At 36.3% G+C, this 17,195-nt stretch overlaps 1 long non-coding RNA gene across 10 annotated transcripts in view; it reads left to right on the forward strand.

Moving 5' to 3' along the window:
- LOC107269913 overlaps positions 1 to 11,739 on the forward strand; it is a 12,965-nt gene extending 1,226 nt beyond the window's left edge. The window contains exons 1-10 of one of the 10 annotated variants that reach the window (XR_003060278.1): positions 1,586 to 2,344; positions 2,466 to 2,773; positions 2,934 to 7,634; positions 7,691 to 7,851; positions 8,186 to 8,313; positions 8,382 to 8,586; positions 9,411 to 9,464; positions 9,533 to 9,633; positions 10,743 to 10,820; positions 10,891 to 11,739. This is a non-coding gene — a long non-coding RNA (uncharacterized LOC107269913). Of the gene's footprint in view, positions 1 to 1,585; positions 2,345 to 2,465; positions 2,774 to 2,933; positions 7,635 to 7,690; positions 7,852 to 8,185; positions 8,314 to 8,381; positions 8,587 to 9,410; positions 9,634 to 10,742; positions 10,821 to 10,890 lie in introns of those variants that run through there. The other 9 variants (XR_003060280.1, XR_003060277.1, XR_003060281.1 and 6 more) reach the window with 9 other exon arrangements.
- Positions 11,740 to 17,195: the final 5,456 nt, after the last annotated feature.

Below are 17,195 nucleotides of genomic sequence, written 5' to 3' on the forward strand. Positions count from 1 at the left end.
TTTTTAAACCCCCCCCCCCCCGTGTGTCTGTCTTTTTCATTGACTTTATTTTTGAGAAAGTTTCGAAACGGAAAAGCAGGTTTCCCATTTTTACGAGCAGAAGCTTTTCCTTATTGCACAAAATCTAAAGCTTTGACAATGGTTAACTACTAGCTACGTCATTGAAAGGTTATAAAATTTAACGATTTCTTAATATATAAATTTCAAAAAATGTTCACTAGGAGTGAAATAATCTTCATGAATTATACCTTTTGAATGGGATAAAAAACGTCTATCTTTGGAATAAGTCGTTTTCCAAGTCACCTGCGAGTTTTTCCTTACTTAAGAAAATTACCATTAATTTCATCCAAGCCCTGTAAGAGCTCACGTAAAGTAAGTTCTCTTAAAAAAACAATTTTCCCTCATCTTATCGGCCATCGCTTCTATTTCTACTATCTTTATTTCCTTCTACCATCTTCAAGAGCCTCCCTCTGGTAAAATGGAAGCCAGTGCTCGCAGAGATAGGGCAACGCTATCCTATAGCATTGCCAAAGGGTCCACGAATTTGATTCCCACGATTTTCTCAATCTTCATCGTACTCTTCTGAATTAGAATTCGATCTTGCTTCAAGATAACTTTCCAACTTCCGATTGACGTCTCAGGTATATGCCCTCGATAACAACTTCACATCCGTTTGCGACTCCCGGACCCCTGAGCTTTCATTCTGAGTGCCTTAGATTCTATTAATTAACTGATATCACGTCTTTACTTTCTAACCACCCGACCACATCATTTCTCAATCAATTTTGATAGCACTGACACTCTAGTCCCTTTCTATCCTTTATATCGGGTAACTCAAAGTTATCACAAAAAATAACCTACATTACCTATCGTGTTAATTTGAATTTTTTGTTCGAGGCTTCAATTTAAAAGAATTTTCAAATCACATAGTTCAGCAGAATCAATTCAATTCGGCTGCATTTAACGTTTGATATTTTCAACAGGACTATTGATCGACTCCAGATTCTTAATCATCATTCAGTCTATTCCAGTTTGATCAGTCATTAATATACTTCATACAAACCTAATCGAACCTATTGAACCGACGGTCGAATAACATTTCGAGATTGATTGTAGCCTTATCATTAATCGACAGCGAATGAATGTTCCTTTGATGATGGCTATTATGTCGCCAAGATGAAAGGGCTGTTAAAAGGTCCGCAGCTACACTCCTCACTCGAGGGTTCGATTCCGTATCGGCATTACTTTATATACACAGGTATCATCATACTGTCGCATACTGTCCGTATATTCTGCGGTATTACGTCCTCGAACGTTATTTTAGTATCTATTAAAGAAACGTGGTGATAAAGCTGAACGCTCGCAGAGTCTCTGTTTTTATTCGCATTTTATCCATTGTCACACAGCTCGAGTTACCGATAAAGCTGAATTAAAGTGCCACTTTCGAAGCGGAATAAAGACTACGGTTGAGGGGGGCGGGGGGGGGAGGAGGAAGAACGGGAGAGGGGGGATAGAATAGTGCAAGCAATTGAATGGCGGCCAATGGCAAGCAATGGGAGACTTAAGATTTTATATATTGTCAATGGTTCAGGGGAAGTTAAGAAATTTTGGATTATCGACTGTGTCGCTTCTCGTTTTTCTCCTAAGTAGCAAAAACAAGATTACGAATCTCTATTGTTAGGTGTTATTAACTGTATCTATGCCGTTCCGCTTCGTGTATCTTGGTTTAAGGATTGGATGAGCTGAATTAACAAAGATATTTGGGGATTCAGGGATTATTTGTTATTAGACTTGATTGAGTTAAATTAGCAGCCCTTGATAAGCTTAGGATTAGGCTTCGTGGGTTTAATTAATTTTTGACTCTTTATTGTCAATTGCTCTAAGGTTAAATAAGATGGATTATTTTTTATGCTATTTACTGTTTAATATATATATACACGTGTGTTTGTCTATTGTATAAATATAAGTTGCTAGTTGATTCATGGTAAGTATCCTCAAGCTATCCGGTAGTACATAAAAGTTTCTTGAATACAAGTCTATTGGATGACAGACATCTCATGATGCTCTTTTTCCTGGCTAAATAAGGTTTCTGAACTCTCGCAATCCTCAGCAAAGTTTTCTTCTGCTATATGAAGAAATAAATTCTGTCTGAGTATCAGCTTGACGAGTTCCGATTCTACGTGACCAGCCGTGCCTTCCTGAGAATTATTTGAATTGGATTCGCAGACTATGAAGACAGAAGCTGTCAATAATTTTTATCGTTTTACCAAATGGCATTTAAAACGGACTTTGCTTTTTCGGCGTGGAAGCACAGTGGAATTTTTTTCATATTGGCTTTATCCTGGTAAGAAATACCTCAAAATGTTTTTTCCACTTTCATATCTAGCCTAATCCTTGTCGATATGCGTGCTTTGAGAACGTTGAGCAGCTGGATTTTTATATAATCTATATATTGTGTTTTTCAGGTTAGTGGCACACATGTTACAGTCGATGGCAACTAATAAATAGTACCTCATAGATCTGTCTATCCGGTTCGGTGGTCTGAACCAGACTGAATCTCCCTCCAGGTTGATCAATAAAGTACAGGGCATGCGCACGTGCCAGGATTTCATCTGCTGGTACTGTCTTCCTGGATACAGGGAGTGAAGAAGGAGGCTTGAGATGAGAGGAAGGCCGCAGGAGAGGATGAAGGAAAAAAGAGGACTGTAGCAGCAATGCATTTTACACTGATAGCAGGTTTATAGAATTTTTACAGAACCCCAGGTTGTTCCAGGTAAATTTTTTTTTTTTTTTTTATATGAATACCACCAAGTACTTTCTGAAAGCATTGTATCAGATTCTACTTGGCGGTAGTTTGATCTTTAAGCATGAAGTACACCAAGTCGTGGTAGAGCATTGTGGTATTCTATCAAAAACGTAACTTTGTATCGAAGGGGAGCGTTGGATAAGCACACATAACCAAGAAATAGTTGGAGAAAGTTTTTAGGGTTGGACGAATATGGTGTCTTTGGTTTATCGCAGACTCTCCAACAGGATGACGAATTGTTATCGTCTCGGGGAAGACTTTCTGGCTGGAGAGAGGTTCGTGGTTTCTAAGATAAACCAACTGGATTGTTAGAAACTTTTTAACTGAACATTTTGCCCGGAGACACTTGTTTCGTTGAGGTTACCATGTGGGCTGTTTTACGTTAAACCGCTATTCTACCACGCTTGACTTCTGTGTTATATGTTACATGTGCTGTGTAAGCTTACTATAGATTTTCAGGTGGGACGGTGTGCTATCTTGTCCTGAGTTACGGATGGCTATCACGCCATTTGTAATTATTCAACGCATTATGAAGAAGGTTACCAAATTTAATGTCACCCAGAACAACCGTTAGGTTTGGTCGTTTTATGTCATCGTAAAGTATCACGGACAAGACGATGGCTGCCACCCGAGAGTGAAGTTCTGGTAGTAAAGCGACTGTCTGTTGCCCTTTTATTGTCTCAGTAATTTTCAATTCGTATCACGGCTTCTTTATATTCCATGGGGAAACGATTCGAGTGTGTTTCTGTGCGTAACGCGATTCCATATTTCTGTGTCGAGTACACGGAATTTATTTGATGAATATATCAGTTCGAAGTGCGTATTGCTTTTACATATCGATTCTGCGAGATCGGGATCATTAAAAGGTTTTATTTGAATTCAGCGAGTAAAATTCGTATAGATTTTAATACTATTTTTATAACGAGTATAGTCCTCGTTTATGGTGGTCATTGTGTACCTTTTTTTAATGATTTCTTGTATTAATTGTAAGAAGTCAAGAAAGAGATCTCAAGTGACTTTTGATTAGAGTATGCTGATTCGTGTAGGGGATTAAATGAGATAATTTGATATTAAACATCCAATTTATATCCGTTATGATGAACACCCGCTACATTTTTCATGTTTAACCTAGCTCACGTGCACTGCACTCGTACTGGCTTTGTACTGGGGTTTTACTTAATTTCCGGGTTACTTAACGTTATGGCTAGCAGGCTATTATAAAAAGCGGATAAACTTGGTATCTATCCATGGATTTACGTCCATTGTTGTTTATAGTCATCGTGAAATATTATACGTCGTTCTGGTTTATCTTATAAAGATTGGAAAGGATCAGAACACACATTTTGAGATTGGAAGATTGTTTTCCTATCGAATTATGTCGTTCGTAATTTCCGTTTGTTCAGGTTTCTCGAAAACTTTGTGTACGATTTCTGTTACCTTGGGGATTGTTAAAAGCAGCTTGAGGATTACTCGTGAGGATTTTGGGAAAGTGTCAAATATATTTGGCTCGTAGACTATTCAGGGATTGGATGGCTTTTAATGGGGAATAGAGTCAGGAACAATAGGTGTGATAATAGAGTGGGCTTATCGCAATGGTATAGATGCGAAATGATTGCATGCAGATGACACGGGGACAATGCGTGCATATCTCTTGCAAGTGGATAATGCAATTATGTGAATTCTATTGTAATCGCTGCGACCACGACTTCCGTTGCCGTGAATTTTCCCAAGTTATTCTACATCCATTACTGGGCTATTGTTTCCATTTATTTCAATTTTCTGATGGAATTAAAGCATTTTAGGAGAAATTCATATTCTTGATGACGAAGGTGTCGGATGATTTTGCCACGATTCCATTTATGAAATTTCAGCAGTAATGGCTACTTGGTGTTAAAGTATTACCATGATAAATTTGACAGATGGTATTATTAATTGTAATCAAATGGCATTAGTACAATTGGGCAAAGCTTCAATTTTTTTTTTATTTTTTTATTTATAATCGTTTATATCTCGTAGGTGTCACCTGCACGGCTCTCATTGTATTTAAAAACGTACAGATGAATATATTTTTCCCAGAACAATGGTACTTGTGGCTTTTCCCCTTTTTTTAGAATTTATTTCAACGAGCTGAACCGAGTCGTAGTAAAGTAAGAATTTTTACAGCTGCTTCGCCTGTTTTGGTGCGATATGCAAACAAGTGCCGGTCTCCCATAAATCTAGGTTTCCCTTTTTTTTTTTCGTTTTTCACTAAATTTACTGTTTCGCATATGACAACGTGCGTTTGGGAGAGTGGCTATGCTTTATCCTTATAATATAGATGGTATATCTCTGCTACATCCTCAAGAGAACCTTAATGGTTTCAAGCGTAAAATGATACAATATGTTATGAAAAAAGGGGAAAAAATTTAAAAAATATAAAATTCATATAAAAATATTTAATATGAATCACTCATACGTCCTGCTTTTTATAAACAATTCGTTAAACGTGGCCACTAAATTTTCAGGATTGATTTTTTTTTCTGAATTCTAAGTAAACTTGACATGTTCACTCATAACATCTATGATAAAGTTTCATTATAGTTTCTTTGCTTTGTCTAGTTACAATTTTACGTATCATCTTCCCTGAGTGAAGCTGCGTACCCTGGACCTTTTTTGTCTGCTGAAAGGAATTTCCAAACAATGCGATTGGACAGGGCAACGGATTTTAATTATCTGAGATAAAAGTATCGACTTTCTTGATGCTAAAAAGTTACTATTAATTCAACTTATAGAATCTAAATACGATTTTGTAGAAAATGAACTGGCGATTCAATTAAGGATTAAAGAGAAGCAATTAAACGTATATCCCTAGAATGCAATTACATCAAGATCGAATCCACTTATCTGCTTTATTGTCTGAAGTTTTAGTAAAAATTGTTGTTATTATTCTCGGCCGTTATTTCGTCTCTATAAAAAAAATCATGTTTCTTCACTGCGTTATCAGAGTATCCAAGATAAATGAATCCTTATAGAATTCCCACGACAAAGAATATGTCTAATCTTTCATTCCATTAAAATTTCATCATGTAAGCGTTACGGTGTTCGTTCGAATTAATTAAATGAGAGATTTAACTTACCGACGTAGTAAATAATCGATTTACTCTCTTTTCGCACGAAACGAATTGTCTCCATTAATCCGTCGTATTCAGCGTTCACCAATTGAATAGTAAAGATAACAAGGGGATCTGTTGATTGTGCAATAAAGAAAAGTCGTCACTAGTCGAATGTACAGTAGGGTGAAAATTTTTGTATTTCATGAAAATAAAATAGCGCCCTTAATAAAACTAACCTGCTTGGTCTCTTTAGGTGAGAAAAAGGTTGATTTCTATGTTGCAAAAAATTTGAAATAAACGAAACGTTTATGCTGGGTTAATGGATATTTTTTTTTTGTAATTTCAATCCGAACGAATAACGTTCTATAGCTCTCAATGCGGTCCAGTACTTTCTACTGGGCTTATGTCGGAACGGAGTAATCCTACTAAGAATTGTCGGACATGTAACGAGGGATTGATTCGGTTGTCAAGTTTGGGTAAACTTTCCAGCACGCTCTGTCCGTTCGAGGATTAAGACTTTGATATTGAAGTAACGAAGAAAACGTGAAGAGAATTGGGAGGAAGGGAGGCTGGAGCTTTAACGTATATATAATCCTGATAGGCATCTTTATGTTATGTAACGTGACGTAAGGGTTCGCTCGGTTTAGGATCAAGCAAATTGAACGAACTCAAGACAGGGTCATGGTGATTTCTTGTCGGTAGAATCGAGAACTGATCCGATCCTGATAACAGGTACTAGTATTATTTTTCAGAGAAGAGTTGAGATTCTTCATTTATTCAGATCACGTTTCCGCAGCATCTTTTACCGTGATGAAATTTTCGAATCTGATTAAATTCATTGAATTAGATTTAATTAAATTTCGCGATTATATTGTCATTTGGTTTTATCATAGGGAAGCACTTTACCCTTCGGAGCTTACGGTGCTTTCTTAGCTTTTGACGATTCAGTTATAACGAGCTATTCGTTGCTTGTTAATTTCTTTTGCATTAATCGGAATCGAGGATATCGAATAATTTATGCGTATATTTTGGGACTACAGAAGGTATTTATTGGGGGGGTCGGTATATTACAGGCATTGATGGTATTTGCCACGTGTACTGCTCGTGACTGTTTTGAATTACGTGTCTGCTGGTCTACCTGTGAAAATGGCACGTATCACAGAATCTAAATGGACGTGGAATCACGTAGGAAACTCTAAATTGATTACTCATGACGAAGATGGTGGTGATGGTAGTATCCTTGATGTACAATGCTAGACTATTCGGGCCTGGTCGATTGATATTTGGTTAAACGCCAAATGAAATTGAACACGTTTATCAGGAATTTGTGCAAGGTATTGTTTACAGGTTATTTCTGCAATTGGCCCAAAACTGGCAGAAAACTCGAATATAACTCACGACTGTGTATTTTTGGTAAATACTCTTGTCAAGTCAATACGTATTTTCTTGACTGTGTAAAATTTAATATGAACAATTTTTCTGTTACATAGAAATCACCTTGTTAGCCGAGGTTGAAAGTCCATGATGAGATTCAATACTGCAGAGTTTCCAGGAGCTCGTACCTCTATAACGAACAAGTGAACCCTTTTAGGGAAATTTGAAAAGAAATGAGGCGAGGCAGACGATTTGAAATCCCAATGCGACATATACCGAGTGAAACTGCGTCAAATAAGTGACAGGTGCATTGAAGTAAATCAGAAAATACTTTTGGACATGAAAAATGCTATGAGCTCGCGGTACGTATAAAAAATGTATCTGAGATTTTAAAGATTATTAACCATTATGATTTTAGATAAGGGAACAAGGCGTATAATAAGGAGATTAAGCGAGAAGGTCATTTGATTATATGAGATCGAGCAAGTTTGAATGCAGTAATTTCGATTCTGGAGAATCGCGAACAGCAGATGGACGGATATTGCGAAATTGGAAATTCCAGGAATAACATGGTAGCAGGTACTGATTCAAGTAATACTTGGCGCTTAATAGTATTCCTGTCCTTTTTCCTTGATAATATATACGGGTTTAAGTGGTGTAACGCGAAAGATAGTACCTTATCTAGGTAAAGCTTTAATTGAGCAGAAGATTGACACCAAAGTCAATTTGATAAGCCACGTATCGAACGACGGAGTAATTAGCAGCTCTGGGGTGTCATTACTCAAAGGAATAAGATTACAGCAGTCAATCTTCTAATTTTGACAATTAATAGATTCGTATACGAGTATATATAGCTTAGAAAAATATATGGTTACTACGTTGACACTTATACCATTCAATCTTCTTCTTTCAGAATTGAACTTCCTTCCGCTCAGCTTTCTCCAGAGAAAATATCCAGCAACCGAATAAGGGGAGCCAGGATGGAATTACGTTTGCAAGTGGAAAGCACCAGCATTTCCTTTTTATATTCACAGATTTTTGGTACGGTAATATTATATATTATCTTGGTCATACTAGATTTTTTAACCTGTGTTCTACTTTGATAATAGCGAGAGTTTCACCCACGGCTGGTTTGCGTCTCTTTAACGTAAGGATTACACAGAGAAATTGGAGCGAGCTGTACACGCTCCTTGAGAAACATTTATGCAATGGACTAGCAGCGAGAGAGGTTATCAAGTATGCTGGCGACAGAAATAAACGAGGTTATGGATTGTAACGCGTCGCTAGGATTTTTCAATGAAGACGAATATAAAGGTACGGTCTTTTCGAGGTCAGCTGCTCTTATACTTAGGTATATACATAGATACAAGGACGTAGTAACGGAGAAGGTTTAAGGTCGATGGTGGCAACCTCACGTTATTACTGACATTGTTAAGCCTGACTGTTAGCCTGGATTGCGTTTCCCTGCAGGGAAACAGAACACAATGCAAGAACACTAGGCTTTTGTTCGAGGTACTTATTGAACATGGCCTCATTCTATATATATATATCTCTCTTTCTATTTCTCCATCTTTGGTGGTGGCACAGTCTCAAATGGGAGGGATCCTAGGAAGCTTTCCTTTCAAGCGAAAATACATTTACCTAAATACCTCTTACTTAGATGTCGCAAAGCACTGTGGGTACCTATAAGCTCTTTAGATGTAGGTTTAATCATTTCAAGAATTCCATTTGCGTTACCCTTGCGTAAAGAGAATTAAATTTTTGGAAATTAATCGAGTTTATTTCTTTCATAGATGAGTTTTTGACATATTCTTCGTTGTCAGTTTAGTCTGATTCTTTATGACAGACTGGAATCTTGTTCTTTGAAATTCGTATTATTTATTATTTTTTTGAAACGCTTTATGAAAATTCTTTTAAATTGTTGGGTACAATGAAACGTCGGAATTTATTCACAGGTGGGACGTTACAAGAATACACAAACGTTTCTCGTAATGTAACTAGAAGCACGTAATAACGCGAAGTTCAGATAATTAAATTAATTAGCGTATGAGAGTTTAACGTAATTGAGCTTACGGAGAGACTTGGTGGTTGTCTCGAAAGTTTCTGTTGTAATAAGCTTGTTCTTTTTTTATTTTTAGATTGTCTACGTACTACAATCCAGTTGTCAAACAGATGTTATTATCACATGTGAGGTATAAGGATTCAATAGATATTTTGGAAAAAATCTAATTGCTTTTTTAAGCTTTAACTACAATTTTAGGCAACGTAACCTGATCGACGTTACCAAATCCTTGCCTAAATAGGCAATTAATTTTTGAATGAAGTATTAGCTGTTGAGTTAACTAGAAATTTCGAGGGCGGGTAAGGTTGTTTGATCAAAATGCTAATTTTCTCGTCATGATATCATCATGTAGCATCGGTAGTAGCATTAAGTTTCCTGTGCTTATACGCAGTTCGCTACTTTGCATATATATATATAACATCCCTAGCTTTAAAGCTATCCCTGTGAGGTTTCGAGGTATCCCCAAATTTTGAAAAGCGGTTGTCAGTGGTTTAAGTCGATTAGGGTTAAAGCGGGCTGAGGCATTCGCGTGAGATAAACACTAATTCATCAGTCTTCCGATTCGCTTATCTTGATTAACAAGACAGAGAGCTAACAGTATTGATTATTCCGCATTCCGCGTTAACGTAAAAGAAAAAACCAAAATTTTGAGGTTATCTTAATCGCTTATTTTAACATTTATTATCATTAACGAACGGTAACCAACTTGAACTAGAATCACAAATCCGGCATATCGATCCTTTCTGAAAGACAGAATTGTGGTTTCTTGTCAAAGAAAGACACGAAAAGCTTATCAGTCTTTTTCTCATCGAAGGACGGACCGGAAGTCCCTTTCGGGAAATTGTCAAGGAGATATTTGAAAGATACGCAAAGGGACGCTGATAGTCAAAGCAGTCACTGAAAGTGAGGCGAAAAAAAATGGCGTGGTTTATTATTAATAATCACGCAAACCATATACGAACAGATGAATTTTGTTGACAAAATGATTTTCCTGTGTATACACAGCGACGAAATATTAATGAAAAATTTGCATTGTAATTTCATAATTGTGTAACACTATAAGCACATGCTACCTGTTACGTATCGTATATGTTGTCATTGTAGACAAGGAGCAAATATTTATACTGCTTAATAATAACGAAAAAAAAAGTTCTATCCGTTATTTAGTAGTACATTTCTTTCCACGGGTATTTCCACAATGCAAACTCTTTTTTAAGCGTTCCGTTGTTTGCGTCATATCCGAATAAAATACCTGGTAGACCAGGAATAAAGGTTGACAGATATAAAATTGTAATTCGAAAGGAGTATTATAAATTTGAATTAAACTGTCCCTTTAAAGGACATGAAATATTTGCAGTTTAAAATAAATGTTGAAAATACCACAATATTCTTTTTTTTTTTTAATTAGATTCATTTTCAATTACTTGTCATATCAAGTAAGAAGGACACTGAACTAGGTTACGAATGGAGGATTCTGCTCATAAGTGTATGTATCGTTTTATTATTTCCATTCGAAAGATAAACGTAATTCTAAATAAATGTATTCCTTGTTCCAGTATTCCTGTTTACAAGAGAGGACAATTGGAGCGATAGAAAATTCATGAAATACCGCATTCGATAGGAGAGTGGCTGGAAACTACGTATAAACAATTTGGTGTCAGACTTGCTGTTTTTGAAAGTGCTTCTTGGTTAACTTATGAAGCATCAAGTGTTTGCGTGAAAATAAGGCAAAATACGTATAAAGAAATTAATGAAAACCGAGAACGATGATAACTGACGTTATCCGTATTTCTTAAATATGTATGAGTCAAAATATTGGACAACATGTATTATCATGTTGAGATTACGAATGAAAGTAATGACTCAATTTACACGTAAACAAAAATTTGCGTTCTTGCAAAATCCTCGAAAACAATTCTATTCCATATTTTATACAGTTTCAAGAAAGTTTTTACGCCCAAGGAGACAATTCCTGTGCGACGAACTTCGAATGTTAGATAACCGAAGGTATAACCGATCAATAGGTAAAACCCTCGGGAGTATTTTCGAATCAATCCCGAATCTCCACTTTTAGATTGATTTACGTTCTATGCAATTTCGATATGTCGCTGCAAGCACAGTTAACTGCAAAGAGTCAAGTTAACTGCTATTTGCTATCAGATTGAAATTTTCAAGAGAACTCTGGTTCCAATTATCCAATCCGAAGGTTCAAGCCAGGAGTGATCGTATCGCGATTCTATTATCTGCGAAATTTTCTCAAATATTAAACTATGAATAATTCCTTATCGTAGCATCGATTCCGTACCGGTGCATATCAGTCAGACTAAAAGAGTGATATTTATTATTATTATTTTTTCACTATACACCATGATTTCTACAAGGATCTTTCTTATGCATAAAATAAACATAAAAATTCTGAATATGCGAAATATTATTTTTTTAAACTATTTTCTCCCCTATATTTCACTCGCACGTGCCCCCACACTGGGATTGTAATTCTTGGACTTTTATGATCGCATGTACTTTCTACTTCAGCGAACCCATAATTACAGTGGACCTTTAAAGGTACTCAAGCTTTACGTGTTGGATTAATGAATTTACCCTCGCAACGTGTTTGCATCCCCGGAATCCCGAAAATCATCACAGCCGGCATGTTGCCATGATGGGTTACTGCTCTTACTCTGCCTATTGATATATATATATATATATATATATATATATATATAAAATTACGTGTTAATGTCTATGTACAGTAGATCGGTTTATATCGATCATTCACCAAGCTGGCTTAGTGGATTATTTAACCCCTTTCTTCACTATAACAAGCTATTATAGCAAGCAAATCGATGATCTGTTGACATGGCAGCGCGTGATCATTCATTGTCTGATTCACGTTACCCTTGCCTGTTACTGTGCTGCTTCTTCATCGGTGAACATGGACCGATGTACCAGCCTAAGACACCCTAGTAACAGTTACGAACAAGACACGAAATCATTGAATTTGAGTAAATTTATTTTTTTTTAATACCCAAATTATATACAATTAACGTTATATTGTTGGTTTTACGAACAAATTTGATTTTTTTTTCCTATCTGTTTCCTCCATAAAGATTTTGAATTCTTCAGTTTTCTCACGCATCCCTTGCGTAACACCCATTATTGATGATTTTTCTCATTAAAAAATGCCTGACACGTTTCTTATTAAATTTATAGCACATTCTTGTCATGGCAGTTCGGTGCCTGGTAAATTTATGACCTGTTGTTTTGATTAATGGTGCAATATAAATATCGTGAAGTAATTTTTAATCGATATTATTTATTGGCTGTCATTCAGTAATGAAGGATTAGGGGTAGTCCAATTTTTTCCTCCGATTTCTTGTTCATCCATTTGGTCAGACTAGTAAGACTGAAATCTTTCGCTACGTCAGGCTGGAACTTACCCTTGGGGGTCCATTAGCAGCCCTATCAATCGCTGGCTGTCTTAATCCTTTTCCTTAACACGAGAAACGTCTATTGCCAATGAGATCAGGGCTCTCCGGTTTTTCATACATTTGATGTGATGTTAATCTTATACTCATACGATTGTATTTATCATGTTAGATTTATCTTATAACGTAGGAGCGTATTTTTATTTTCTATCATTCTATTCGCTTTTCTTTTTTAGAAATTCAATTCCAGGCGAACATTCACCAAAATTGCGTGTTGGTTCTACTTGAACTTTATAAGGTAATACAAATGTCCACAAGTAAAGAGAGGCGGGTCTTTCAACATCTCATAGAGGACCGAAGTTTTCCTGAAACTTTTCCACGACAACTTCCGCACAGGGATTTCCTACGTGGAAGACTTACGAGACGGCAGTTTGTCATTCTCGTGCGCTAGAGGCTTTCAAAACGAAGAATGATAAATGGTGGACAAATTTTTTATAAAACAAAAAATTCCATCGCGTCGCAGTCAAGAACATACAATTTTCATAAAATTAATTAAATTCTCGATATATATCTCTTTCTTCTTTATTATCGTCTTTATATTCGGAAAGTAAGGACCGTCAATTACCATTTTCAAAGTGCCTCCTTTATCGTTATGACGTCATTGGACTTTATTTCGCTTATATTACCGTCAATGAAAATTCGTATTGTCTTCAAAATTATGGGGACCTTTGATCCCCTGCAAATGCGTACCTAATTACAGACTGGGAATTTGAGGTAAAAGAGGGAAAAACCATTTTTTTTGTACAATATCAATTTTTCTCTTAATATACTCAACCATCCTTCACGGACGTACCAATATAAATGAAAAGTCTGTCCCGAAATTATCTGATAATTTATATCAACGCCTGACCTTATATAATTTGTCTTCTTTATTTCCACAAATGACGTATAAAAATGTTAACAGTAATTTAAAGTTATTCAAGCTTAAATTCTATCTCGATTCGATCGTGCGTCTACATTATATTAAATACTCCTAGTTCGTATAGAATAGTAAAATTCCAATTTATCCAATAATTCATGTCTCGTTAAATTTTCTCAATCCACCGAAATTAATTATTCGAATATACATTTATCAATATGACTATTCTTTTACATTAGAAAAATATTTTTCAAGCTTGATAGTAAATTAAAGAAAGTACTATTATACGTAAAATAAAAAATCACCCCCAGACCAGAGCCGCATGACCCCACCTTAATCTTACTTCATCAACTAATTAATGGAGGTCAAAGACGATATCAGATAAAATAAATCTCATTAAAGTTGCGAATCCATTGCTAAAATATTCTCCATTTATTATGAAAGAACCAAGAGTAGCATAATATTCGTTCTGATCTGCATCTTTCTTATGTTAAAGGCATGGCCACTCAAGATGCGAAGAAACGAAGGCATAAAGAAGCTCAAATATAAGATGACCGTCTCCCCCAGTTCCAAGTATAGTTCCCAGTTCCGTTCCGTCCTGTCGTTATTTCCTGTTGTTGATTTTTCCTGAAGGCATACAGGGACTTCCAAGAGGTCAGGGTCCAGGGTTTGTACTTCCAGGAGTGAAGCCACGCGAAGTAACGTGTATTAAGAGCATTTTTAAAAAATGTGGTAGACAGCAAGTAGCTTGACACTTGTTTTTCTCCTTTCATAGTCAGTCAAGTCCTCGCAGCGTATGATAAGCCTGGGGCGAGGTTGACACACTAAGTGAGGACGAAAATTCTAGCAGGAAACGTTAGCCTTGCTTGCTACTACTGCTACTTCTTACCCCTATAATATAAAGACCGGCAATTTCCCTCATGTCTCTTTCCTTTTGCTTTCAGGTTGAAGCCAACAAGAAGAAACATTTTTTCCTTATACTTCCACGAAGAGGCTTTAACCGTTTTACGCAAGGATTCATGGGACACGGCCAATTTGGTTCATGGCTTGTTGGTGAATATTAAATTTCGTAAGCGTTGGCGAATTTCAAATGAGGATTAACGGCTGACCACTGACGTTGGTATTATGGAAGTCCCCAAGGTGATGGTCAGAAATGTAATGGTGGCTTATGCGTTATCAACTAGAATACTGACACAAGGAAAATCAATGATATAGATATACATATGCTATATATATATATATATATATATATATATATAATATTAACACACGTGAGATGCTTTTTATATGCATGTAGATATTAGAGGTTAACACCTTGGCTGTATCTTACAAAGCTTTCTGTATGCGCAACGTTAACCTTCGTGTGCTTGGAATTTAACGAGAGTGACTTCTTTGAGGCTTTAAAAGAAAGTTCTTTAAGAAGGCGCGTCACGTATAACGCTTCTAATTTTATCTGAGCTTTGTACTTTCATTTCCTTATCCTCTTCGTCCAATGGTATCGTTAACACAAGCATTCGAGTTTCGTTTCATCCGGCTTTCTTGGAGGGTATAGCGCGTAGGAGCTTTTTATGTCAATTTGGACGATGGATTTTCAAGCTACATATAAAATATAGTTGGTAGGATCGTCTACTGCGTGTCTCGTATTGATCCATAAACGTGGGAATGCTATGAAAAAGCTAAATTGGAGTTTACCGTGAAAAAGAATAATCGTTGTCATCTGTCAGACAAGGACGCTCTTTCTTTTAAATTTAAGTAAAAGGCTTATGGAGAAAACTTATTGTGGTTTTACATATGTCAATTTTGAATGGCAAGCACTGCTTTGTAGTCTCTATGAATACCTGTGCTTGTGAGCCAGTCTGACGATCGATCACGCAATTCCTCATGAGATTGTTTATCCCATTGTGTACTCTGATTGGCGGACTGAGTTTCTATCCAGCCAGCTGACCAATCAGAGCCTTGGTAGTTCTGCGAGTAATTTCACAGTCTGCTGTATTAGTGGATCCTCCTAGCTATTACATGGAAGGTATATGCTTAGTCTGTAGATGGTTCGTTAACTAAGGCATTGTGTTCAATGATTATATTAATGATGAATCGATGAATAATTATTTGCGGAATATCAATGACTAAATACTGTTACACCGCAATATTTATCTGGTGCTTTTATCGTTTGGAAAATTTAAAAAAAATTTATTAGCAGCATCCACCCTCTTGAAAGTAGCGTTTATCCTGTAATGTTGCCTATCTGAATAGATATTGGCATAAAATTCATGGAAAGTAATGTCATTGTGACTCGTTATTGGTCCTTCGCAGCATCCTGCATCCCCGAGTCAGCCATAATGTAACTGCTCGTTTATCTATCGCAAAATATGATTTTCTCATAAAAAATAGATGCCTCTTCTACATGTAGCGTTGTACGAGATTTATTGATTTTAGGGAAACGCGCAACCTCCCGATATACACGTATCTACATATGTACATATATACAGAGCTATGTATCCGCATCTATATATCCATAGTGCGTTATCGTATTTCACGTTATGTTCAATTAAAATTTAGTGATAGTTACTGTGCAGATAAGTAAGTCCAGCTAAGTAAATCCTGTTGCGTGCAGCGAAATAGGAGGACACGTGTAACGGCTTCCACGTGAAGATTATGCAGTGTGACGCGTGTGTCGTATGTTGGCAATGTAAAGTAGAAAGCTGGAAGTTGCTTGGGGAGATGTAGAATTTTTTTGGCCTACCCCTCAAAATTTAATGAGGTTAATCGACGATGGAATATTTTGACAGTTTTGACAGCTGAATGGAGAAACTATACGGTGATCGGTCATTGTATTTTCTTTTTAGATTATCGATATATCGATTCTCCATAAATCAATAGGGTATGGCATAATTGTTAAAGGGCTTTATTATACACGTGCTTGGATTCTGTTAAAGAACATTATGACGCTTGGGGTGGATCTGATGGATGCACAGGAAGGCTGGAAGCAGCAAGGAAGATGGAGGAGGACGATTTGGACCAGGGTTATCTTCGGTTATGTTCTTTTTATCAAATAAGCTGGTCGAGAGCCCAGGCTACTGTTTCCACCGCTTCTTAATAGACGCTAATTAATAAAGTCGCTCACAGTGCTGTGAATATATCACTTGATTAGTAATTATAGGGTAGAATTTTTTTAATTATTTTTCAAATACGTAAAGGTGCTTGTTTTGCTGTGTAATTGATTTTCTGCTACATGCAAATTTTCGTTAAGTAATAATGGCAATTTTCGTAACAGTTAAATATGCACAGGGAATTATTCATGCCAACTTCTTAATTAATTTCTAGCGTTAACAATTAATGAATATTCAATATGGCGCAGCGAATCGTTGTAGAACGTCTCTTCTGTCTGAAAGAATTCAGTCGAAGATCAGTTAATGATAGCTAGAGGAATCTCGAGGAAAAATTGTTTTTAGACAGTTTTTTATATGAATTATATTAAAAGTAAAAATTAAAAATTAATTGCACGTATAAAGTCTTA

Source organism: Cephus cinctus, unplaced genomic scaffold (genome assembly GCF_000341935.2).
Source record: "Cephus cinctus unplaced genomic scaffold, Ccin1 Ccin1_scaffold0690, whole genome shotgun sequence".
In the NCBI taxonomy this organism is placed as follows: domain Eukaryota; kingdom Metazoa; phylum Arthropoda; class Insecta; order Hymenoptera; family Cephidae; genus Cephus; species Cephus cinctus.